Below are 26204 nucleotides of genomic sequence, written 5' to 3' on the forward strand. Positions count from 1 at the left end.
GCCTACTGCTTCTAAGGAATTGACACTTCTCCTCCCATGTGTTGGGCTTCAATTTGGCACAGGCAGTCCTGCTCAGCACTTTACAGTAGTCAGTTATGACAATCTACTGCATCTATGGCTTTGGCTACTTGGTCAGCCGCCAGTCAGGTGGCATCTTGTGCTGCCTGTGAGATGGGCATCTTCATCAGCATTGCCCTGGTCAGCAGGAAGGGCTGCTGCAGGCCCAAGCCAATCAGAGCTGGGGGACAGACATGAGAGAACAGGCTCAACCATGACTTCATCCCAAGCCTCTGCATCATCTTTGACACTCAAACCCTCTGCCATCTCCCAGTTTCCTGTCAACTGGTTTCATCATAATCTTAAGGACAGTAATCATTGTCCTGGATTTTCTAAAATAGAAACCTAGTAGGGACTGGATATGGGGTCCACTATATGTAGGGTGGGTTTAAGAAAGGAAGCAGGTGTGTTGGCTATCAGAGAAAGGTGGAGAAGAGATTTGAATGCACCAGCTGGAGAGGCAAGACACAGGTGTCTGTATTTTCAGTAATGTCCTGGAAACTGGACTGGAAGTGCAGGGGGAGGTAAGAATTAGAGAAAGAAACATGAGGACAATGTAGTAAGTTAATACATTGTCTAAAGATAAAATATCAACATAGTCCTAAACTCACTACATTTGAAATAGGCTGAAAATGTTCACCCCTGCCCATAAGTCTCACATATTCATTCAGTGGTATATTTGTTAAGCCCCAGAATCTGCAAATATAAACATTACATGGTAACTTTCTTCACTGGTGTTATAGAATAAAGCATAACTAGGAAAATTGCACTGCATTATCTCTGTGAAATATTCAAATCCCTAATATCTTTTTAGAGGGATGTAGTAAAAAAAATAGTTAGTGGAAAAAGGGACAAGGGAAGCCAGAGGCTGGAGTAGTAGCAAAAAGAAAAAGTTAAGAATCACACAATGCAATCAATACTTGTATGCTGAAAAGTTATGGAAACATAATTTTTAGAACAATACAACCCGAGAATGGCTAAGTTTTACACTTCTGACATTTTTCTAGCATTAGGTCTCTGTAGGAATTTGTTACAATGTCAATAGGAAAATAAAATATTTCTACCTTTTTATTGGTCAATATCTTCGAAAGTAAAATTTTGCCTGAAAAATTATCATTACAGGGCAATTTGTTTACATTTAGGAAGAGATTTGTAACTTAGATAAGAAAGTTGTATATAAAGCTGTATGAATTTGTATAGAACTGCAAAATTATGTTGATACCATACCTTATCAAGCTTATGCCTATTAATTTGATCTTAATAATCTTTTAAATTACATTAGCGCATGCAGTTGAATTTTCATCTAACCTTTAAAGTTAGGGTGTTTTTTGGGGGTCATGCTAAGCAGTGCTCACAATTTACTTTTCACTTGACACACAGGGTTCACTCCTGGCTAGCGTTGGGGCACCATCTGAGGTTGCTGGAATCAAGCCTGGTTTGGCAGTGTGCAAGGTAAGCACTCTACCTGCTGTACTATCACTCTGATTCCTAATTTAAATATTGATATCTACTTTAAAAAGGCAACAAAATGAATTCTAGAGAGGGAATTGAAACAGTCAGTGTGTGTATTTTTATGTGATAATAAATATTCTCTCGTGTTAACATTCAACATTGGTCAGCAATTTTGTCATTTTCCACTTTAGAAAATATATGGTGGAATGACATTCTTTATTAGTTGTAGAGTATCTTCAGTGATGATGCATCATTTGAAGTTTATTTCTAATATAGTATTGATGGTAGAAATCAATCATAAAAGAATTTTTATTTTTTGCCATTATGAACAAGGAAGTTTTATGACATAAATATTTACTTATACTTATTTTGCAACTGCACGTAGGTATCCCAAGATAATTTGTTATTATGACTGAATCCTATGTCAGCTAATTTTTAAACACAGTATTCCTAAATCCAGAATATTGTAAGTATTGTTTCAAATTTCTATATACATTTACCTCAAATAACTTGATTCTTTGAAGGTCTCCATAAGGAAACAGAGAAATAACAATTTTTAGTTCAGTAACAAAATATATTCATCTTAATTCCTTATGGGTCAAAGATAGATTGAACCTATTTAAACAAATCAGAATAAAATCTCACAACCAAAACAATCACGTTTTATGAATCTAGTAACTTTTATTTGGAAAATATTTTCATGGCTAACAATAAACATCCAAATTAGACACATTAGTTTAGTTAATGCATATGTTTTAAAGTGCATGGGATTTTTAATTAATCAGATTAAACATTATAATTCTAATATATTGGTTTTCAATAGGAAATAGAACTTTTAAGCTGGCCAGACACATTTTTTAGCTTGTCCTAGCATTCTTTTCCAGAAAGAGATTGGAGACAGATGGCCAATTGTTTGTTCTTTAGAACATCTTTTTTCTAGACTCCATCTAGACAATCACTTTTCCTTAAACATGCAGTTTCCTAAGACAGATTCAGTACATTTATAGGAACATAGATTTTTTTTGAACATTATGATTCTAGTCATGGTTCATCTGATTGGGCATTTGCATTTCATAAGTTTTAATCAAAAACATTTGCAGATTATTTTTTTCATAAGATATATTTATTAGACTTTATCTTCATCATTTTTGCAAGTTTTGGGAAGTCCTTACCTTTACCTTGTAATGGCAGAATGTACTGACAGATCTGGGTTTCTCCCCTCATTGTCTGTCCCCCCTTTTTTCTTTTTTCTGTTTTTTCCTTCACTTTTTTCTTCTGTATCTTTCTTTGACAAACAGTTTTCTTTTTAACTTTTCATTATTTAAGACTCTACTTTTCTAAAGTAGAGTCTAAAACTGACTCTATGTGATATTTATCCATGTAACTTTGGTTTTATATGTACAAGTTTCCAACAGAATTTAGCAAAAACCAGAAAATTGTATATTTTAATATATTTTTATGTTTTTAACTGAGATTATTTTAATATATTTTTATATTTTTACTATTATGGTTGTGGAATGTAGAAATTATGGAGTATGTAAGTAGAATAATCTCAGTTAAAAATATAAAATCACTTATATCACTTGTCATCCTGTTATTCATGGATTTGTTCCTACAGGTGCAAGTAACGTCTCCATTCGTCCCTGTCAAGTGCCAATGTAGCTCAGTGGTGCCTGTTCATTCCAAAAACACAAAAAGCCTCAAACCATTCATTCAGGGTCTTGATGAAGAAGTGTGACCATCTTGTAGGTGGGTGGCCACACATTTTTTTGACGTCCTGTGGAATCCAGTCGGTAATGGCTCTAGTTCAGCAGTCGTCTCCAAATCGCATTGGATATGCAATCGTCCAGCCCATCTAATTTTTGACACCACGGCAAATGAGGTAGCGTCCCTGATCCTCGATCTTCGACAGAGATCAGAACTCTGAATTCCTTCTGTCACTTGAGTGAAAAGTGATGCTGCAAGCATAGATCTTTCGATTTATCTTTGGGATGCTTCAATAGTGTTCTCATCCTGTTTTTGTAGGGCCTAGTTCTCTGAGGCATATGTTAGTGCAGGAAGAATGGTGGAGTCGAAAAGATGTGCTGGGAGCTGGAGGTTCTTTATCCTCTTAACCACTTCTTCAACGTTCTTCAAAGCGTTCCACACTGCTCTCTTCCTCCTGCGCAGCTCATGTGCCAGATTGTTTACCATGTTGAGTTATTGACCCAGGTACACATAGCTGCTGCATTCGGAGATGTTCGTTCTGTTGGGAACAAATGGAACATCAGGAAGTAGTCCGTTTCTCATGAACATTGTCTTCATGAGACTCAGCTGCAGTTCGACCTTTCCACACTCATGGTTGAAGTCGGCCAGCATTTATACCACTTGCTTAATGTTTGGTGTTATTAGAACGATGTCATCAGAGACGTGGACATGGTATAGTTGCCGACCGTATATCTTCACTCCCATTCCTTCCCATTCCAGTCATCACATGATGTTCTCGAGGATGGCACTGAAGAGTTTTGATGAAAAGGTATCACCCTGCTAAAATCCTCTCTTTATGTCACTTCCTTGTAGAATGGGGAGATCCTGGTGGTGAATTTGTAATACGGCTTGTGGAGGATCCTGATGTACTGAGTTTGAATGCCCTGTTTGGCTAGGGCTTCGATGACCACTTCAGTCTTAACAGAATCAAAGGCCTTCTTTAAATCAATGAATGTTAGACAGAGCGGCATCTTGAACTCTTTTAAAACTAAATGAGCTTGGTCACCATGTGGATATGGTTGATCGTGCTGAATCCTTTTTGGAACCCGGGTTGCTTGCATGGTTATCCTTCATCTAGTGTTCTGTCAATCCTATTCAGGATGACTCAAGTGAACAACTTGTAGATGAAGGACAACAGGCAGATCGGGCAATAGTTGCTGATGTTGTGGATGTCTCCCTTTTGGTACAAAAGAACAGTCCTGCTGTTTTTTTTTTCTTTTTGGGTCATACCCAGCGATGCTCAGGGGTTGCTCCTGGCTTTGCACTCAGGAATTACTCCTGGTGGTCCTTGGGCGACCATATAGGATGCCGGGGATCGAACCCGGGTCGGCCAGATGCAAGGCAAACGCCCTACCCGCTGTGCTATCGCTCCAGCTCCTTTCCTGCTGGTTTTCCATTGGGAACCTTGCATTCAGACAGCTAGCGTGTGAAGGGCCAAACCAATGTATTGATGAGTCCTGGAGGCAGATTTCCAGGTTTTTGGGTCTGGCCTTATCTGGACAGGTGGGTGCTATACTGCACATTTGTTTACTGACAAAATGAAATGTCATGTCGCATTTCCAAAGGGAGAACGCTGGGAATGACATATTTATCCTGCAGAATTTGGTGTGTGGGCAAGTGGACATGGCTATCAAACGATACAAATAGAATTTGTGGATATTCTTTTCCATTGCCCTTCTGGAAGATGTGATAGATCCATCAGGATGTCAGAGGACAATCATTCTGGTCTTGTAGTTGGCAAAGAACAGGCGGGTGTTGCAAATACTTTTCCCGGTTTCTGCCACATCAGCCAAAACTGCTGCTCTTCACTCTTTGAGGTCTTCCTTTATCGCTTCTTTGCACAGCTTTGGGAGCTTGGATGTTAGCTTGCAATTGCCTGAGGCTCATGCCAAACCACGTTGGTGAATGAGCTCGAGAATTTCTGAAGATTGCCATCTTTTTGTGGCTTTCTCACTCTCGGCATTTCTCACACAGTCATGGAGATGCTGAACCAGTCAATCATTTTCCTCATCAATGTTGTCAATGATGGCATATTCCCATATTGCTGCAATTGTGCCAAAGAACTCCCAGTTGGTGGTCATTCTGGGAGTTCTTTTATTAAAGTTTGCAGTCCTTTCTCCCTGCTCTGTGAAGTAGAATTTCGCAGAAAAGAAATGGTATTCTAATCCCATATGGAATTTTTGGATAACAGTGACATCAGTCTGGCAAAAACATTGATTGAATATGATGTGGTCAATTTCATCGTGGAACTGACCACCAGGAGACTCCCATGTCCAGCATTTAGATTCAGCTTTCTGGAACTGTGAGTTACCATCGATGGTCTTGGTCGACATGATTAACTAACCCTGTTTGTTCCATTCTAGGCCGTGGGTCCCAATGTGGAGTTCTTTGGGTGACCTTCTCGGTCTTATCTTGGCATTAAAGTCACTGAAAATGACCTTGTAGAAGGTGTGTTCTTCCTTATAGAACTTCTCCAGCTCCACATAGAACTTCTCAATTTCTTCTTTGTCAAAGTTGGATGTTGGTGCATAGATGATGAAGATAGAAACTGTGGGCAATGAGCCACTTCTATTCAAACGTAGGCATTTGATTCAGGTTTTTAAGCATTTGCACAAATCGATGCTCAATGCCAAGTTCGTGTTGACAAGGACACCAACACCACTGATGTCTCTACTGTTGCATGTTCTGAGGAACAGTCCTTCAGTGTCAAAAACAATGTGATGTGATCGATGCCTTCTTGTCTTGGTCAGCCCAATGATGTTGTACTTGATCTTCTGCACTTACACCATCAGGTCCTCGATGGATGCTTCCTATGCGAGTGTACATGGGTTGGAAGTACAGACAGTTATTTTAGTCCTTCTTCATTTTGGCAGCCTTGTTCTGCCCTGAGATTTTATCAGCCTCTCCTTGCTCGTCCTTCCCAATACTGCTGTACGGGGGGCTCTTTCAGAGTCAGGGGAATGAGGCCCATTATTGTTACTGTTTTTGGCATATCGAATACACCATGGTAGCTTTCTAGGCATTATCTCCAGATGCCACTGTAAGGAGATAAGTTGGTCCTGCTGGTTTATCCAATGTTTCAGCATGGTGATGTTGTACTGCTTGGGTCTAGGGGGGACCTCCAGGGATACCCCACTATTTGATTTATATATGCTGAACTGTGCTCTCACCACTGAATTAATGCCATTTGGTCAAGTTTAGTGAGTCGCTTGATATGTGGTTGGATTCAATTTGCCAAGACTTTGTTGAGGGCTATTGTGTCTACATAATTGGTATTGCTCTGCATTTGATTGTTTTGTGTATGTCTTTTTACAGATTTGACATTAACCTCATAGAATATGCTTGGAAGTCTCTGCCATCTTCAACAATTTGGAAGTGTTTGAGGGGAATGAATATTAGCTTATCTTCAAAGTTTTGTAGAATTCCCTAGCAAACACACCTGGAACCCACTTGGACCTGGTCATTTGTTCTTAAGAGAGAAGTTTGGCTACTATTTTGATTTCTATTATTTGTGATTGGGCTATTTCAGCTATATATTTCTTCTTACTTCAGTTTATGAGAGGTCACAAAATTCTAAACTATCTGTGCAATTCTGTTTTCCAATTGCTTTGTACATGGATAGTCATGGTACTCTCTAGCACTAGTTTGTAAAGGCAGATTTTCATTTTCTGATTTTTTACTAAAGATTTATTTATGTCATAATTATGCCAATGGGAATTTTACAAACTTTAAAATCTTTCAAATTACCTCTTTGTTTCATTGATTTGTGTATCAACTTTATTAATTTTAGTTTATTTTTCCCTTTATTTTTATAGTTTCCTCCAGGAGAACATGGATTATTACTCACACTTGAATAGCAGAAGTGTTGGCCATTAAATAGGCTACTGATTGTATTTGTTTTCATAAATGCCAGCGTGGTTGGGAGGTATTCATTTTAACACTTGCATTGCCATTTCATTTAGTTAAAGACTGGAGATAAGGTGACGCCAATACCAACCCCTCGCTCTCTCCCAAACTTGGTTTACCATCTCATCTTAGACAATGAGCGGCTTGGCATGCTAGGCATGGAACTTTACACGTGATCCCTGCTGGAGCTCTACACAAGATTCCTGATGGGCATCGCCAGCTGAATTGAAGATTCAAACAAAATGGTGTTGGCAGGGCACGGGGTAGGGGGGAAGCCACGGCAGTGGCCACAGCATCGCTGCCTGCCCCAGCCAGGCCAAGTAGCAGTGCCCTCGGACATAGAGCCGTGGTGGCAGTGCACACAGCAGCTCATCCACTGTGGGGTGCTGTCAGCCCACCACCGGGTAACCTGGGACGTGGTGCAGGCGTTTGACCTGGCACAAACACTCCGCAATAGGGTCCTGCTCTGTCAGTTGCTCAACAACCTCTGGGCACACTCCATTGACCTCAAGGAGATCAACCTGAGGCCGCAGAGATCCCATGAGCTGCCCAGAGACACAAGCAGGTGCCTATTTGTTAGTGTGCAGATTGTTACAACATGCCAGTCAAACAAAAGCTTATATTTGGTAAACTGAGAACACCTGTAAAGGTGATTAGAGGCAGCCCCAAAAGCCTCTTCGGAGAGCCGGGCAAGCTACCGAGAGTATCCCACCTGTATGGCAGAACCTGGCAAGCTACCCGTGGCATACTCAATATGCCAAAAACAGTAACAATGACAGTCCTCATTCTCCTGACCCTGAAAGATCCACCAATACACCATCAGGCTACACTAGCACACAACAGGGATGAATGGAGACATTACTAACACCCGATCGAGCAAGTTGATGAACAATGGGATGACAGTGATATGGTGATACAGTGATTTTTTTCCCTAATATGTATTTTTTCTTTTAAATTTTTTAATTACTTTTTTTTCTAGATACTTCCATGTAAGATTGGATTTGTATATTTGAGATTTTCTTATTTATTTTTCTGGGATTATATTGTAATAAAATTCCTTAAGATTTGTTTTGTTGCATTTCATATAATGTGATAGTCCTTCTTTCTCTTTCTATTGTTTTCTAGGTATATTTTTCTTCTTTTAAATATTCATTGATCCAAAAGTTATTGAAAAACACAAATTTTAGTATCTACATGTTTAATCTTTATTCTACTTTGTGTGTAGTTGATTTGTTGTCTCATGCTATTGTGATTGGAAAAGATACTTGGTGTGGATCTAAATCAACATATTTATTAAGAATTCTTATCTATCCCATATGATATCTATCCTTGAGTATGTATGCATCTGCATTGAGAAGAGATGCACTATCTCCTTACCAATGGAAATGTCTGAGTATTTTTGTAGTCTATTTTAATTACTTTATTTAATGCATTTTTATTATGTTATTCTCTGGATGTATTTTTTAATATTCCTTTGTTTCTTCCTCCAATTCTGTGTTTTAAATGTATTATCTAATAAAACAATTTTCTTTCTGCAGGTTCATCTTATTTTTACTATGGTACATGCAGAAGTTTTCTACTTGCGCATACTAGTTAGATTATATTATTTTTCCTGAAGGTAGTGTTAGAGAGAAATATGCAGTTAGGGACCAGAAAAAGGAAGGAAGGACCAGACCTCTGCTAGATCATATTACATAACCTTAATTTACACATGCAATCTAATTAATTATGCTACTGACCTAATTTGCATAAGGGTATAAGATATCAACATGTGAGATCATTACGTAATTGGTTGTCCATCAGACTTTATTTGCATAAAGCCATGTGTGAACTGAATGATCATATAATCACTTCACACCATCATTTACAACCAGACTGGATGTTCCAACTAATGATCCCATAGGTATAACCAATCAGATAATAGACACTACTAAAGAGGAGAGATTTGTAATGTAAATAAGCTCAGGTACTATATAGAAGGAGCCCCTTTTTCCCACTTGCTATTGGCCTTTCTGCCTGTTTTCCTGTCTCTTGTTCTGCCTGCCTTGCCTGTGCCAATTTGAGCTAATAGAAGAGTCATAAAACAGAACACGTGTAGTGGTTGATATGCTAATTTCACATACCATCCACAAAAACCCAGAGCATATCAGCATCTGTTGTAGCAGTAACATTGTGGCTTTCATGTTGAAATCCTCCCTTTTATATATTGCCATGATAGAGAGGAATGATAAGATCAGAATTATAATGCATTACAATATTGTTAGTTGAGGGAAGGAAAAAGTCCCAAGGAAGAACTCCATGCTGCATCTCTTCTTCTGAGATCACTCCTGATGCTATTTATATTAAATATTAGCTTCATAGTTTTCCATTTCTGAGTCATGGGACATATTTGAGTTATGTTTTGTTAGAAGCAGGGAGTGGCCTTAGCTAATCCATCTGCAACGGGCCTAAAACACCAGGATGTCAAGTTTGGGACCCCACAACTTTTTATCAGCATTGTGTCTTTCACCCTTATCTGGAAATGCCACTGATTTTATTATGTATTATTTCCACAGGATCAGTTCTCTGGTAAAGCCAAGTATTTTAACAACAGAGGTTTCTCATATGCTCCATAAAAAACAGTCTACAAATTAATTCTTCCTTCCAATTCATTTATAGAGTGACCCATTTTCAAATGTAGAGAAAACCAGAATGTAAGGGGATTTTTATGGTGTCTAGTTGGTGTCTGGTTGTATTATATTGGGAGTTTTGCTTGTTAGCACTCGTTGTGTTATTTCTCTTGAAGTGGGAAATATCCTGTATAAAGGTTGACTTAGGTTTTAAATTTTTCATTATTTGTTGTGCAGATAACTCCTAGAGATGCTTACAAAGACACTAGGGTGAGAGGTGGCAGTGCCCAGGGTCCCCAGAATTACTCCCTAGTCTTACTAGAATATCCATGAAGCATGAGAGATTGAACTCAGGGACTCAAACATGAAGATATTTCTTTTACAACTTTGACTTACATAAGAAGCTGCACATTAATTGTTCACATAAGTTATGCTTGTATTTATTACAGAGGCTCATATATTTATAAGTTCTTTAAATAGGCCTTGATTCGATTTTGTTGTGTTGTATCTAGAAGAGTAGGAAACTAATATTGCTACAGTTAGAGCATGAAAGTTAATGAGAGAAAAATTCTATGTATGTAATTTTCTGAGACTTGAGAGAAAATTAAAGAGTTGTTCTAATGAATATTATGTTAATTGATGAACAAAATGTGTTGATATTACTGAAATCCATGCAGTGGGTGTTATACACTGGTGGAACTATATTCTACCTGCCTGCATTTGAAAGTTTTTTTTAATGAATAACTGGAATAATGCATATTTTTAATTGCCAACTTATCAAAGATTATAAAAACAATGTAGGGGCTGGAGATATAGCATAGAACGCTAGCACATGTCTAAGTTGGGCTTGATCCCTAGCACCCAATATCATTTCCCAAGCAATGCAAGGAGTGATTCTTTTATTTTTAAATAGTTTATTTATTTTTTAATTGAGTCACTGTGAGAACAGTTATGGGGCTTTTAGGATCAAGTCTCAGTCACACTATGATCAAACATCTGTTCATTCACCAGTGCACATGTTCCACCACCAATAACCCCTGCATGCCCCCCTCCCATTCCCCCTCTGCCTGTGTGGCAGATGATTTTCACTTTACTCTCTCCTTACTTTGATTACATTCAATTTTCGACAGAAAATTCACTATCATTGTTTGGAGTTTTTCCTCCAACAGTTAGACCTGTCAGAATGGCATCATTAGATCATATGTTTTCTACTGTCGATAACAAAGAGCATATGATGTTGCACTGTCATGAGAGCGGTCGCCAATTTTGGGATTCTGTTATTAAGTCCAGAGGTATTTCTGCCAGGAGCCGATGCATTCCAAGATTGGTTTGTGTGCCTCTGGGATCATGGCTGTTCAGGAGCAGAGGAGCTGTTCATGGGCAACTGCTCGGGGTCTCATTTGGGCAGGAGGCAGGGCCGGTTCTGCCCCCCTCCCCATCGCGAGCTTCCTCATGCGACCCAGCATTGCAAGCCCATACCTCTCTGTCCAATTGGTTCTGAATGATGGTGGTCGCCATGCTGCCGCAAAGAAAAAAAGGCCAAGGGACAGAAACCCTTCTCCCTCCTGGGGCTGCACGGGGCCGTAGCTTAGTTCACATTCCAGGAGTATATATGCCAGCAGCCACTGAGTTCCGAGATTGGTTTCTGTGCCTCTGGGAAAATGGATGCTCTAATTAATGAGAGAAAGTGATATTAAAGAAACAATCCTATTAACAATTGTGCCACGGAAAATCAAGTACCTCAGAACTACCTCAACTAAGGAGGTAAAGGACATATACAAAGAAAACTACAAAGAAGACTACTTAAAGAAATAAAAGAGGACAGGAGGAAATAGAAACACATCACCTGTTCATGGATTGAGAGAATTAACATCATCAAAATGGCAATACTCCCCAAAGCACTATTCAGGTTCAATACAGTCCTTATAAGGATAATCATGACATTTTTGAGGAAATTGATCAAACATTTCTGATATTCATATATAATAGTAAACCCACATGAATAGCTAAAGCAATCCTTGCAAAAAAGAAAATAAGAGAGGCATCACCTTTCCCAACTTCAAACTCTACACAAAGTGGTAGCAATTAAAACAACATGGTATTGGAATAAAGACAGACCTGCAGACCAATGGAATAAAGTTGAATATCCTGGCACAGACCCTAAAATATGCATCCACCCAGTCTTTGATAAGGGACCAAGAAATATGAAGTGGAGCAAGGAAAGTCTCTTTTAAAAATGGTGCTGGGAAAATTGGACAGCTACAGGTAAAAAAAAAGAGCTCTGATCTCTACCTAATGCTGTGCACAAAAATGAGTTCAAAATGGATTAAAGACCTCAATGTTTGACCTCAATCCATAAGTTACATGGAAGAAAACATGGGCAAAAACCTCCATGACATTCAAATCCAAGGCATCTTCAAAGATGAAATACCACTGGCTAGCAAGAGGAAGATAAGATTAACAAATAGGACTACATTAAACTAAGAAGATTCTTCGCTTCAAAAAAAAACATTGACCAAGGTAAGAAAACAGTCCACAGAATCTGAAAAACTATTTACCCAATACCAATCTGATAAGGGGTTAATATTAAAGATATATAAGGGCTGGAGTGATAGCACAGCAGTAGGGTGTTCGCGTTTCACTCGGCCGACCCGTGTTTGATTCCTCCGCCCCTCTCAAAGAAGAAATTCAAATGGCCAAAAGGCACATGAAAAAATGCTCTACACCATTAATCATTAGGGAGATGCAAATCAAAACAACAATGATATATCATCTCATGCCACAGAGACAGCCACATATACAAAGTGTTGAACAAAAATGTCCAGTGCTGGTGCAGATTCAAGGAGAAAGAGACACTCATTCATTGCTGGTGAGAATGCTAACTGATTTAGCCTTTTTGGAAAACAATACAGACATTTCTCAAAAAGCTAGAAATTGAGCTCTCATTCGACCCAGCAATGTCACAACCTGGGAGTCCAAAAACATACAGCAGGAACACCATCTGCACTTTCATATTCATTGACGCAGTAATATCCATAAGGTGGGAACAGCCTCAGTACCCGGGAATAGATGTGTGGATAAAGAAACTATGGTACAACTACATAATAGAATATTATACAGCTTTTATAAAAACTGAGGTCATGAGATTTGCCTATTTTTTTCATGAAAAAATTCAGCTTGATACTTTCCAGGTCTATAAATGGATAGACCTGGAAAGTATCAAGCTGAATTTTTTTTTAGTATCAAGCTGAATTAAATGAGTTATAAAGAGAAGTATATAGAATGACTGTATTTATTCATGTGGTATAAAAAACAGTATGACACTAATATCCAATGCCAGGGAAAATGGGTCAGGAAGACAGGTGTATGGTTTGTAAATGGTGTGAGAGATGGATTGTAGGTAAGATAGAGGAGGATCCATTATGATAATACTAGTTATAAATGATTACTCTGGACATGTGAACTGAGTGTTAAAAGCAGGTAAAGGGATATACAAGATAACATTTCAGCATCTGTATCACAAACCATAATGCCTAAAATGAGAGATAGAAAGAGAAATAGAGAAAGAAAGAGAGAGAGATGGAAGAGACATGCCTGCCATAGAGGCATGCTGGGGTTGGGTGGGGGTGGCTTGAAGGGGTTGGAAGGAAACAGAGGACACTGCTGTGCTGGAAAATTACAGTGGTGGAGGAATGGGTGTTGGAACATTGTATGACTGAAATGCAATCCTGAATATTTTGTAATGTTCTACCACACAGTGACTCAATTAACAAAAAGTGTCATGTCAAAGTAAATTCCTTTATGCAGAATATTATTGACTGAACTAAAGAACATGTATTTGGAACAAAAATAATAGGTACTGTCTAAATATAAAATTTATTAAATAAACTTCAGACCAGTTATCAATGCTAAGATATAGTTATAGAAGTTAAAGGGGCCATAGTGCTAATATAATGGGTAAGGCATTTGCCTTGACCCGGCTTCAATCCATGCATCCCATATAGTCTCCCAAGCACTGTCAGGATAATTCCTGAGTACAGAGCTAGGAATAACCCTTGATCATTACGGGGCGTGGCCCAAAAGCAAACAAAACAAATTAGAAGTTAGTCACATAAGATGAGGGAAATCAATATTGATGTATTTTATCTTTAGGTATAGATGTCAGTAAGATATAGACTAGATCCAAAATGAACTAGAGGAATACAATAAGGAGCACTACTTTGTGGAATTTAAATGAAATAATAAATATAGTTGAGCAATGACTTAATTATGTCAGAATTTTATTAATAACATTTTCTGCGATCTGGAGATTAATTTTTCTTCACTGAGTAATCCTTTCTCTTAGAAATAGTACTTTTGATTAAACATTTTCTGACTTAGCTATCAAATTGCCTATCCATTTATTGAGGTCCCAATCTTCCAGGTTGCAAATGCCTTGAAGGCAGAGACATTTGCATTTTATAAACAACTAAAATTGGTGTATAAAAGCCATTTAAATATTTGAAGGATTAAAATTAGTTAATGAATGTTAAACTGGGACTAATGGTTCAGAATGCAATTGAAATTGAAGTTAGAAATAATTATTCAGCACTAGCGTTTGAATGCTGTCCATGGTGCTGAACACATATCTGCACAAGATGCAGTGTTTGTTTTCTAGAAAATTTTATCTCTTACTTTATGTATCCATTAACAAATTATTCACTGTCACTGTCATCCCATTGCTCATAGATTTTCTTGAGCTGATACCAGTAAAGTCTCCATTGTGAGACTTGTTGTTACTGTTTTGGGCTTATCGAATCCGCCACGGGGAGCTTGCCAGGCTCTGCCGTACGGTTGAGATGCTCTCAGTAGCTTGCTGGGCTCTCCGAGAGGGGCAAAGGAATAAAATCTAGTCAGCCGCATGCAAGTAAAATGCCCTACCCACTGTGCTATCTTTATAGCCCAACAAATTGTTATTACATTATATGTTTACCTATTCTTTTTAACTTAATAAAATATTTTAAAATGATGAACCATAAGCACTACAATAATGGAATATTTAAAGTTTAAATATTGACCTGTTTACATATTAATTCTGTATCTTGATATGGATTTTACTGGGTTCTTTTTTGTAACCCTCTGGGCTCCCAAATGTATTTCACCAGAAGTGAAACATGTTTTCTCTTTATTTTTTTTTTTTTTTTGCTTTTTGGGTCACACCCAGCGATGCTCAGGGGTTACTCCTGGCTTTGCACTCAGGAATTACTCCTGGCGGTGCTTGGGGGACCATATGGGATGCCGGGGATCGAACCCGGGTCGGCCGCGTGCAAGGCAAACGCCCTACCCGCTGTGCTATCGCTCCGGCCCCTCTCTTTATTTTTTATAGTGAGTATTTTGTTCCTTTCATTTATTCTCTTACTGTGATCCATATGAATATTGGTCAGTTAGGTGTTATTCTAAAAGTCAATAGGCCATCTTCATTCTTTCCATTTGTTTTCTTTTTGCTGTGCTGATTTGGTGAGTTATAACCTCAATTCTTAAGCTTACTGATCATTCATTGACCTAAAATTAACCTGTCAATTCCTCTGGTATAATTGTTAATTCAATGATTATATTCTTCAGTTTTGAGAGTTTAATTTGGTGCTCAATATTTTTGCACTTTTATTTTTTGATGGAACACATTTTAAATAGTGCAGGACCTAAAATTTGCTCCAGGGGCTACCTAGGTCAAGTCCAGGTATCCAGATTATATTAACTTAGCCCTTATAGATGTCTCTCTTGTACCATTGGATTATTTGTAATATAATTTACCTATTTTCATTGTTATCAAATTTAGCAAGAGTCTTTGAATCCATAATTTTAATTATTTTTTTCTGTTCATTACATTTTTCCTGAAGTTAAGATTTTGATTTTAGTTTAAGATATTTCTCTTTCTTTTTTATTTTCCCTGATTCTCTGTTTGCTTCTGTACATTAACTAAAACTCTATCTTTGCTAACAATGGGAAACTGACACACTGTAACAAATGAACCTAATCATTGAATTTTTCCCAAGATGTTAAATGCTACAAACTTTTCTGATCATCCAAGCAACTTTTTTATTTGTTTGTTTGGGTTTTTTTTTTGTTTATTTTTTGAGTTTTTTCTTTTGTTGCTGTTTTGAGCACAGACCTGGCAGTGCTTAGGGCTTATTCCTGGTTATGCTCTCAGGGATCACTATTGGAGGCACTCATGGGACAATATGTGGTGCCAACTGGATACAAGTCAAATGCCCTACAAACTATACTATTGTTCGGGTGCCTTAAATCTAATTTATTTCTAAGAGCTCCCATTAGTTAAGATTCCTTGACACCTCTTTTCCAAAGATATAATCCCATTCAGCATCTAAACTCTCGTTTCTTGAAAGTCAGACCATCAGTAATAACCTATGGTAAGAGGATTACAGGTGCAAATCCTATTGGGTAACAGTGGGATAAATCTTGAGACAACAGTTGCAAAAAAGAGTACAACAGATGAGTGTATGAGATCAGAATTTTGAGTGATTTTGGCAATGCAGAAGGAACATGCAAATATCACCGTATTAGAAAGCACCTAAGAAGTATCCAGGAAGTTGCCAACATTGAAGTCCTCGCCTCAAAACAAAACTCTAGGAAAATAGTACTAAGAAAACATACTCTAGGAAAGAATAGTATTCCCAACTGTTCCCACCCCAGAAAAAAAATTGATGTTTTATTTTACTCTTCTGTGATATAAAGTGTCTTAGTATATTAATATGCAAAATCTGCATTTCCATTCTTATTGCACTTATGGGATCTAGAAATACATATCCCCTAGCCATCAGAAGTAGGTAATGAAGGGTAAGCCCTTGAGTGACAAAAGATTTTATGTAGGGTGACAAAATATCTAAAATATGTGGCAATGGATGGACTGGAGTGATAGTACAGCAGGCATGGCAATTGTCTTGCATGTGGCTGATCGGAATTCAATCCCCAGAACCCCATGTAATCCCTTTAACTCCATTAGGAGTGATCCCTGAGTAGAGAGCCAAAAATTAGCCTGAACTCCACTGTGTGCAGTATCAAACTAAAAAATATGTATACAATTAAAAATAAAAAGTCAATCATATTCTGGAGCAATGCAGAATGAGAGACCAAAGAATGCATTCTCTGATAGAAGGAAACCTGAGTGTCAAGATGCAACCCTCTAGCGTCTATCCCAGAGTATCCTAGCAATTTTATGGCTGTGTGTTAAGTACCATTCCCTTAGGTCAGACTTCCAAAGAAATGATTGAGCTGCTTTCAGATAAAATCTAGCTCCTCTGGTCATAGGATCAGAGATTCTGTGTATGATACTTTAGGAAGCTAACTTTCAAATCACTTTATCTTATGGAATTGAGTCTTATGTGTTTGCTTAAGTGTTTGTTGTTTTAACCTTGTTTTTGTTGATTTGGGTGCTACCCCTGCAGTGCTCAGGGCATAATTCTCACTGCTCTCCTGAATTATGGCGTCAGAAGATGAGAGAACTGTGGTGGAGGCAATATTTCCATCAAGTGATTAGTCAACATATGTATATAGGCACACAAGTTAGGGGAAATGCAAAAAACAAATTTAATTCAGAGCTTAATATAAAGAAACATTCACATCACCTAGACATGACTTAGAATATTATCTCTAATTGTTTCCTAAAATAGATCCTAAATGGCAGCCCATACCATGCTTCTCACAGGTAGAGGAGTTTGCATACTCAGTATTTAAGTAATATGATGGATTTCTACATAATTCATATTTTATCCATTTATTTATGATAATCCTTTAAGAAAACTATTTCCCAGAGGTTAGGAGACATTGGAGTTCATGTCTGTAATCCATAGACTCCAGGTTTGATCTCTTACACTGTGTTTTGTATATAACCCCGATGGCTTTCAGAACTCCTGAGAATGCTTCAAAGTAAACATATCCAGGGATGAGAAGATAGCTTAAAGTTATGAAATACATACTTTGCATATGCTAGGCCTTGAGTTTGATCCTCAAAATTATGTGCCACCATGTATCATGAGTATAGCAGCCTTATAGCTCCCATGCACTAGTGAAGATCCTGGTGCCCCTCAGAACTGCTGGGCCCAAGCTGTATTACACTGTAAAATTTGAGCAGAGACACTTGACCTACACCATCAGAGTGTCACTGGGAATGGTCCCTAGCTTCCCTAAGCATAGGTTGGAATACCCTCTCTTCCAAAAATAAGCATATCTGTCCTTATGTTTTGAATAAAACAATATTCAAATTTAGTTTAATTAATTTAAGAAAGGCTCATTGATTTGTTCCAGTGGGCACTAGTAACATCTCTCATTGAGAGACTTATTGTTACTGTTTTTGGCATATAAAAATAAGTCTCTCAATGAGAGACTTTACTGGTGCCCACTGGAACAAATCGATGAGCAATAAAAGGACAGTGACAGTGACATTTAAGAAAAATGCATTGTATACTCTTCCTCTTCTAAATAACTCTAGTCTTTACAGTATACATATCTGTGAATCATTGGTATTTGTGTACCTCTTTTTCCCTCATTCAAAGGTTGATCTCATATCCTAATTCATTGTTTATTCTGATACCCATTTTTGATATGCTGATTTCCATAAAGGATTCTTTGATATAATGGAAGAAATAAGCAAATGAATGAGGAACAATATTACTAGTTTTGGCACAGCTTCTACTGAAGTAGTGCAAATGAGAAAAGGATTCAGAGCACAATACATGCATGCTTATTAAAGTATATAATTTTATATTTTTACCTACTCTTAATATCATATGCATGTATTTTGATTCTTAGTATTTTGAGTGTAACAATTTGAGTTTTAGATGCTCTCTAATGTAGTCCCCTAATTTTTTAGATGAGCACAACAAAAATGCCATTTAATGGAACTGCTTTTATGTCATATAATAAAATATAGAATTATTTTAAAAAAGAAATGAAGTATGGAGATTTTGGCAATAGAACATCTTAAAATCACATTTAATGAAAATGATATATTAAATTTCACTAAAATAATTTCATTGAAATATATAGTTTACAAAAAATAGAATTGACATATATTTGAATTCATTTATATATTTAAGGCAAAAAAATGATACAAAAGATCAGCAAAACTAAAGTCTTATTCTTTGATAGAGTAAACAAAACTGATTAACCCATAGGGGAGTGAAGTTTTATGTTCCAATGTGTAAATGGCTCCAGTAGTTTTCAAAAGTAATCAGACTAGAAAGAGGCTTCAATGTAAAGAGGGCAGAAATCTTGCAGTGATGCTCCTTTACTAGAGCCCCGGTCTTCTGAGAATTTTGCAATTTTGAAATTGAACTTTGAAACTCAGATTGTGTGGTCAGTACAAAAAAAATACATGGATTTTTCTATCTTTGGGACTCCTTGTGGGGAAAGAAATGTGTGTCTCATATGAAGAAGCTGATGGCTTCTAAGAAACATGAGAAACTGCAGAGAGGAACCCTAGATTAGTTTTTCATAAATTGAAATGATGTGATTATGTTTGTACCACCTTGCATTTTATGGGCACATAAGCACAGCAGGAAGGACCTATGTAAACTCTCTAACTGAGCATGTCTTTCCTGGTCTCACTGTATTTCTGAGCAGAGGTTTCTCTCATTAGAATGTCTGTATCTTAGGAATGTGGCTAAATCTGTAATAGGTTCCTCACACTCTCTAGCTAGATTTCTGTGCGTTGTTTTTTTTTTTTTTTTTTTTTTGACTGACAAGTTAGGAATAGTCTCTTCAGGCTTTGGTAATGAAAAGAGGCACAGGCTAGAGTCTGGCTTTCAAAGACCATAAATATTCTCATTGTTATGGAAGTACTTTGTCTTCTGCTATTTTACAACAGTGGCTCCTAAGTGTGTGTGATTTGTCTTGCAAGAGAGAACTTTGCAATGCTCAGAGACGTTTTTAGTTGTTAAAACAAGGGGTGATGTGTGTGTTGGGGGTGGAATGACATTGGCATGTTATTGGAATACATAGGGGTGCTATTAACTACCACATAATATACAGGGAATTCCAAACAGCAAATAATTACTTGCCCCCAAGGACAATGCTCATGAGGTGGAAAAACTATGGTCTTCATCAGTCCCTCCTTTGTTATAGAACATTGAGTACTCATAAAGGAAAAACACCTATTTCAAATTTTCAGCAATACAGTTCTTTGTATATGCTAGGCCTTGAGTTTGATCCTCAAAATTAAAAATAAATAAATTAATTAAATTAAATAATAAATACAACATAGCTCATTAATTTTTAGCTATTAGATTTAAACATGCTGCATGCCTCTAAATAACTGTTAGTATCCCATAACAAATGTTTTATATATATTATTTTATTATTATTTTGTTAACAGATATATACAGTAACAAATATATACAGTAACAGATAGTTACATACCCTCAGAGAGCCCAGCAAATTACCGAGAGTCTCCTGCCTGCACGGCAGAGCCTGGCAAGCTACCTGTGGCGTATTTGATATGCCCAAAACAGTAACAATAGGTCTCGTTCCCCTGACCCTGTAAGAGCCTCTAATTGTTGGGAAAAATGAGTAAGGAGAGGCTGCTAAAATCTCAGGGCTAAGTGTAATAGAGACATTACTGGTGCCCACTCAAGTAAATTGATGAACAACAGGATGACAGTGATATAGTGATTATTTTATTCCATTCATTTTACTATCATTCCTTAATGTGTGTTAATTTCCTTTCTTACAACACAACCAGTGTCCTCTTCTAAAGAACGTTGTATATTCTGTTGTATATTCTATTACACAGTATTTTTGTACCTTTTTTGATGGTCATATAGTTAAAATGTAAGATGACTGGAAAGATGACCGGACCATGGCATTTTTATTGTATATTTCCTTTAGAACATTTTGGCATCCTCTTCTAGCCTGGTGTCACATGGTTGCTTCAGTAATATCTTGTTTTCTAATTAAAGAAGTGGAATTTTGCCAAAGTAAAGGGCTGCACTTTTGTGGGAGGTTAGAGGTGAGTGTAGGACCTTAATTAGCTGTGATCAGTGGTTACTTCTGGATCTGTGTGTCAGGGGTCATTTCTGGTGGCACTTAGGGAAACATATGTAAGGCCAGTGATCAAATCCATGTCAGTCATATGCCAGGCAAGTACCTCCTTGCTGTACTGCATCTCTGACCCTAGATATGTTTTTAAAAATATATTAAATGCAATGTATGTGTGTGTTGTGTGCATGCACACATGCATATACACTTGCAGTGATGGGTTTCAAATCAAGTTCTCATATATGCATCCCAAGTGCTCTACTATTGAGCCATCCCCAAACAAGGCTTGATTATTTTAATAAAATAACTTACAAATTTTATTGCAGTCCATATTCCTTAGAAATCTTACAAATTTTATTACAATCTGGATATTGATGAACAGATATAAGGGCTATGAAAAAACTTGATATAAAGCTCATTGTTTCTTGTTTCAGTGTGTGTGGGAGGCATACCCGGCAATACTCAGATTACTCCTGGCTCTGCATTTAGGAATTACTTCTGGCAATGCATGGGGGACTCTATGGGGTACTAGAGATCCAACCCAGGTTGGCAATGTGCAAAGTAAGTACCCTACCCGCTGTACTATTGCTCTGGCCCCTATAAAACTCATTCAACTTGACTCTTGACTCTTCTACACACTATTTGCATTTACCCCTACTTGCCTTTGATTATCCATCTTGTGACTAAGAGAATGTGAATCACAGGAAGGCTAAGGAGGATGCAAGCCACAGATAGATCTTGAGTTGAGAACAATGCTACAGAAAGATAGAGTTGGCCTGGCCTCTCCCCCAGAGGATTTTGAGCATTTGCACTCATGTTGAACTTTTTGCTGCCTGAAACTTTTCATTACAGTAATAAAAAGTCAATTATTGGTTTATTCCTCAAGAATAGCTTTTATGTATGCTACAAGTATACAACAAATGTTCATGTTCATAATTGCAACCTATTGCTTGGGCAATAGGTACTGGGACATCCACCAATATTTAAAATTTTTTATTATTGTTTTTGATGAATTATATTCATGAGGTTAAACACAGATAAAACAATAAACAGATATACTAATAAGCATATACACACACTTAAACTCCAAACTTATTCACTGTTACTTAGTTACACTAAAAGCACATAAATTCATGGAGTAAATGTTACTACAGTGAACCTTGGAATCAGGTTGCTAAATTGTGCTGAAGAGCCTGAAGCAAGGCAAATAGTAAAGCTGAAATAAAATATACTGATTAGACATCTACAGACCTTTAAAGTGATCACATATACTTTTATCTGAAACATTGCTTGGGGCAGCTAATGATATCATCTGTTGCTATGAGAACTGTTGTATAACTAGTGTGCACAACAATAACCTTGACATTACTGAATACTGAAGCTCCTATCCCTGCTTTAATTCATTGTATTTATAGCATGGTGATAGTAAACAATCCTTACTACCCTTTGGTGACTTTCTTGCAGCCTAATGTCTTGTGTGAAGACATTTTAGTGAAAATTTTTTTAAATAAAGTCCATAGACTCAGGGCTGGTGTGATAGCACAGCGGGCAGGGTGTTTGCCTTGCATGCAGCCGACCCCAGTTAATTCCCAGCATCCCACATGGTCCCCTGAGCACCTTCAGGAATTATTCCTGAGTGCAGAGCTAGGAGTAACCCCTGTGCATTGCGTGGTGACCCAAAAACCAAAAAAAGAAAAAAGTTCATAGACTCGTAGACTCTGACTTTATCACTGATCGCCATATTACTAAACATATTTTGTGTGCTTTTGTTTCAATACTACTTCCCAGGGCTATCATTCTATAATAGTTGCAAATATTAACATGTTCAAACTATAAGTAATCAATAATAAATGCTACAGAAGTGAAACTCACATAAACATTTGAAAAATGGAGGCATCATCATTTAAAATACAATCATCCCATATTCTTTTTCTCTTAATACATTTTCCTATTTTGCAATATATTTTCTATATTAGAAAACCTTTGGGAAAAAATGCTGAAAAGAACAGATTAACTTTCATAATTTGGCATCACCCCAGTTAACCAAATGCACTCAGGTATTATGTTTTATTATAAGTGATATGCAAAGCATATTGATTTATCTTCTCTCTGGCTACTCTAACCTTTGAATGACATACAGAAAAGCAAAATACAGAGTTTTCAATTCACATTGGAGGAAAGTATAACACTTTGAGAATAAGAAGATACTCATTATTGTAATCAATTGAAACTTACATATTCACATTCTCTTGTGTTGGAATCATTAAATTATATAACTTTCTGTGTATATTATATATTATAAATTATATAGCTCTATAACTTCCTTATGGTTTTTTATCAGAGCTTGGATATACTGTATTTATAGTATCACTGTATCACCATCATCCAGTTGTTCATCAATTTACTCGAGCAGGCACCAATAACGTCTCCTGACCCTGAAAGGGCCTCCAATTGTTGGGAAAGATGAGTAAGAAGAGGACGCTAAAATCTCAGGGCTGAGAATAATAGAGACGTTACTGGTGCCTGTATATTTAGTACTATTAGTAAAAGATTAAACAACCATGGTTCTAAAAAAATCTTCTATTCATTGATTGTATGGTTACTTATTCATTTTTATGGACTAAACATGCAAATGATAATATTTATGATATCATTGGGCCTTCAAGAAATCAAAGATTTAAACAAATGTAGAAATATTCCATGTTCATATATCAGAATATATATTAACAGGTGATTATTCCAAACTGGATTTAGAAATTCATAGAAACCAAGTCAAATTCTGAGAAAGTTATTAAGTGAAAATTTAGAAATGACTCTAGATATTACATGGAAAGTCAAAACTCCAAGATTCAGAATGTAGTAATGACATAAATATAGCAGATGTAGGTAACATCTTTGTAGTATGGAATCCTGCAGACTTTGGAGAAGACAGCTTGGAAAGAGAGGATTAACTTTGGTCGATAACACGGCCTCTAAGATCCGATCATGATTATATTTTGTAGAGTTAGGTAAAAGTTTACCCAAATTGTGAGATTTTTACATTCCCTATCTAGTTTACATTTGTGATATCTATATAGGTCTTTATGTATCTTTTTTATGGACTAACTATGCAAATGAAAGTATTTATAATATCATTGTGCAATATGAGAGCCTGTAAGAAATTAGAGATTTAACAAACCTTTGCAGTCGATGCCCCTTGTAGTTATAGCTGTAGCAGTGGATGCAGTTATAATTATAACTATCTATGTTCTCTAAGATCAAGAATATATTTGGGTCTGGCATCTGAAAAATTCCTAAAAGAAGGAATATATACACATACTTCTGTAGGAAATATCAGGACTGTGATATCTTCTGAAAATTACTCAGTGTGAATTGTTAAGAAAAGAGAAGACTTTGTCATGGAGTATAATATCTGGTTTCATGATACATTTTTATAAGCATATTGCTATGAGGCAAATTAATATTTAATAATTGATGACATTAAAACATAAAACAAAGACAATTTTATTTTAAACATTTTTTCAAAATGCAAAGAAATGGATATTAGATATTTTAAATAGAAGCTTTTTGCAACTAGTGTTTCAATTTCTTTCTATTGAAATCCATGAATCTTTATCCTTTAACAAATGCTTTCGATTTTTGCTAAATTGTAAATATCAGTTAGGTTCTACTGGAATAGTGGATATTCATTAGAGTAATTAGCTCTAATTAACACATTTACTGTCAAGTTGCATGAGAACCTAAGAATAGGATGGACAGAGAAGATAATCCCCTTATCTCTGCAGTGCTGATTCCTCAGAAAATAAGATTGAAATATATTTTCAGTAATCTATAAGGTAAATTGGCTGCCACTACCCCAATGGAAGCAGTCAGAGATCTACCTCCTGTTATTTTTGCCATAACTCATGAATATTATCTTCATCAATAAATTAAAAAAATGAAATTCCTAAGAAACTCTACTTTAATAGTCAACATATTATTCCGCTTTTACTATGCTTCTTTACAGGACGATATTTTTCCTTATTGATCTGTATATTGAAATTAGATCCTAAATCAAAGTTTTAGGTAATAAGGAACTTTTAGTTTACTGAATTATTATAAACTTCAGAACCTGAATGTTACTACATAGTACAAATCAACTTGATAACATAAGGAGGATAAAATTTTAGTCATTCCATTAATTTGTAAAAGTTATAATTTTATTTCTTTTCAATTAATTTAAATGTTTATTGTTCTTATCTCTAAGTTATATTAAAGGTAATACAATTATTTAAAAGTTAGTTCATTTTATATTAGGTCATAAATTTGGACAAAAAAGTTACAGAATAGGCAAAAGAAATATAAAATGATGAAATAATTGAAAAATAACATGTGATGTTTATCATAATTAAAATAACTATTTTGGGGATGTGCTCTAAATACAGTAATGCCATTATTTAGTAGATAAGAATGAGAATATATACATTTAAATACCTATTATCAGTAACAATTTTAAATATATTTTATTAAAATAAATAAAAATGTTATGTAACAATATCTAGACACACGTGCATTGGTACACATAAAATCAGGTGACACTTGTTTGTATCTATATATACACATATATATTTGCAACCATATACATATATGTATACACATATTTATATACATATATATGATGGGAAAGAAAGAAAAAGAGAGATAATTTCTTTTTCCCTAATAATTATTTGGTTGGTTCACATAAAAAATCAAATTGCTAAATAATTGTTTTAATTTTTATATAATAGCATCTAGTGTGTTTGAAAGATTTTTAGCACACATTTTCCAAAGTGAGCACTATAGTATTTTTTTCATGTAATATCACAAATGATGAATTATTGAGATGTGCTAAAAAAGAAGAATATTAGTAAAATAAATTTAACATATTCTCCACTGCACTAAACTAGCTAAAGAACATGATTAGATCGGAAAAATGTTACTTGTGTTTTATTATGTCTTTCCATGTTTTACCCACCAGGAAAACATGTTTCTTTTACAATTGCAAAACTAAGTTTAAGTAAAAACACATAAAGAGAATAGACTGCTTTAAAATAATTAGCAGAAAACTGAAAACAAAGTAATGAAGTAAAAAATGGTATGATTAAAGAGCAGAAGCAGAAGTGAGAAATCAGAATTTTAAACAGCATGAGTTGGTGTACTTTTTTGCAATGCTAAATTTCCGTACTTACCAAACTTTCAGGAATGGAAGTGCTGCCATTAAATACTAGGGATGGGGAAATCTACTTTTTTCTTTTCAAAATATTTAGTGTCTACAATGTATGAGTGAACCAAGTAAGTCATGAATTCTTCAAGTGCAAGGATCGAAACCAATTACCATTAGAGCCCATCGGGTGAGCCAATCCTTTCTGTCCTGCTCCCTGAATC

Source organism: Sorex araneus, chromosome X, assembly GCF_027595985.1.
Source record: "Sorex araneus isolate mSorAra2 chromosome X, mSorAra2.pri, whole genome shotgun sequence".
In the NCBI taxonomy this organism is placed as follows: Eukaryota; Metazoa; Chordata; class Mammalia; order Eulipotyphla; family Soricidae; genus Sorex; species Sorex araneus.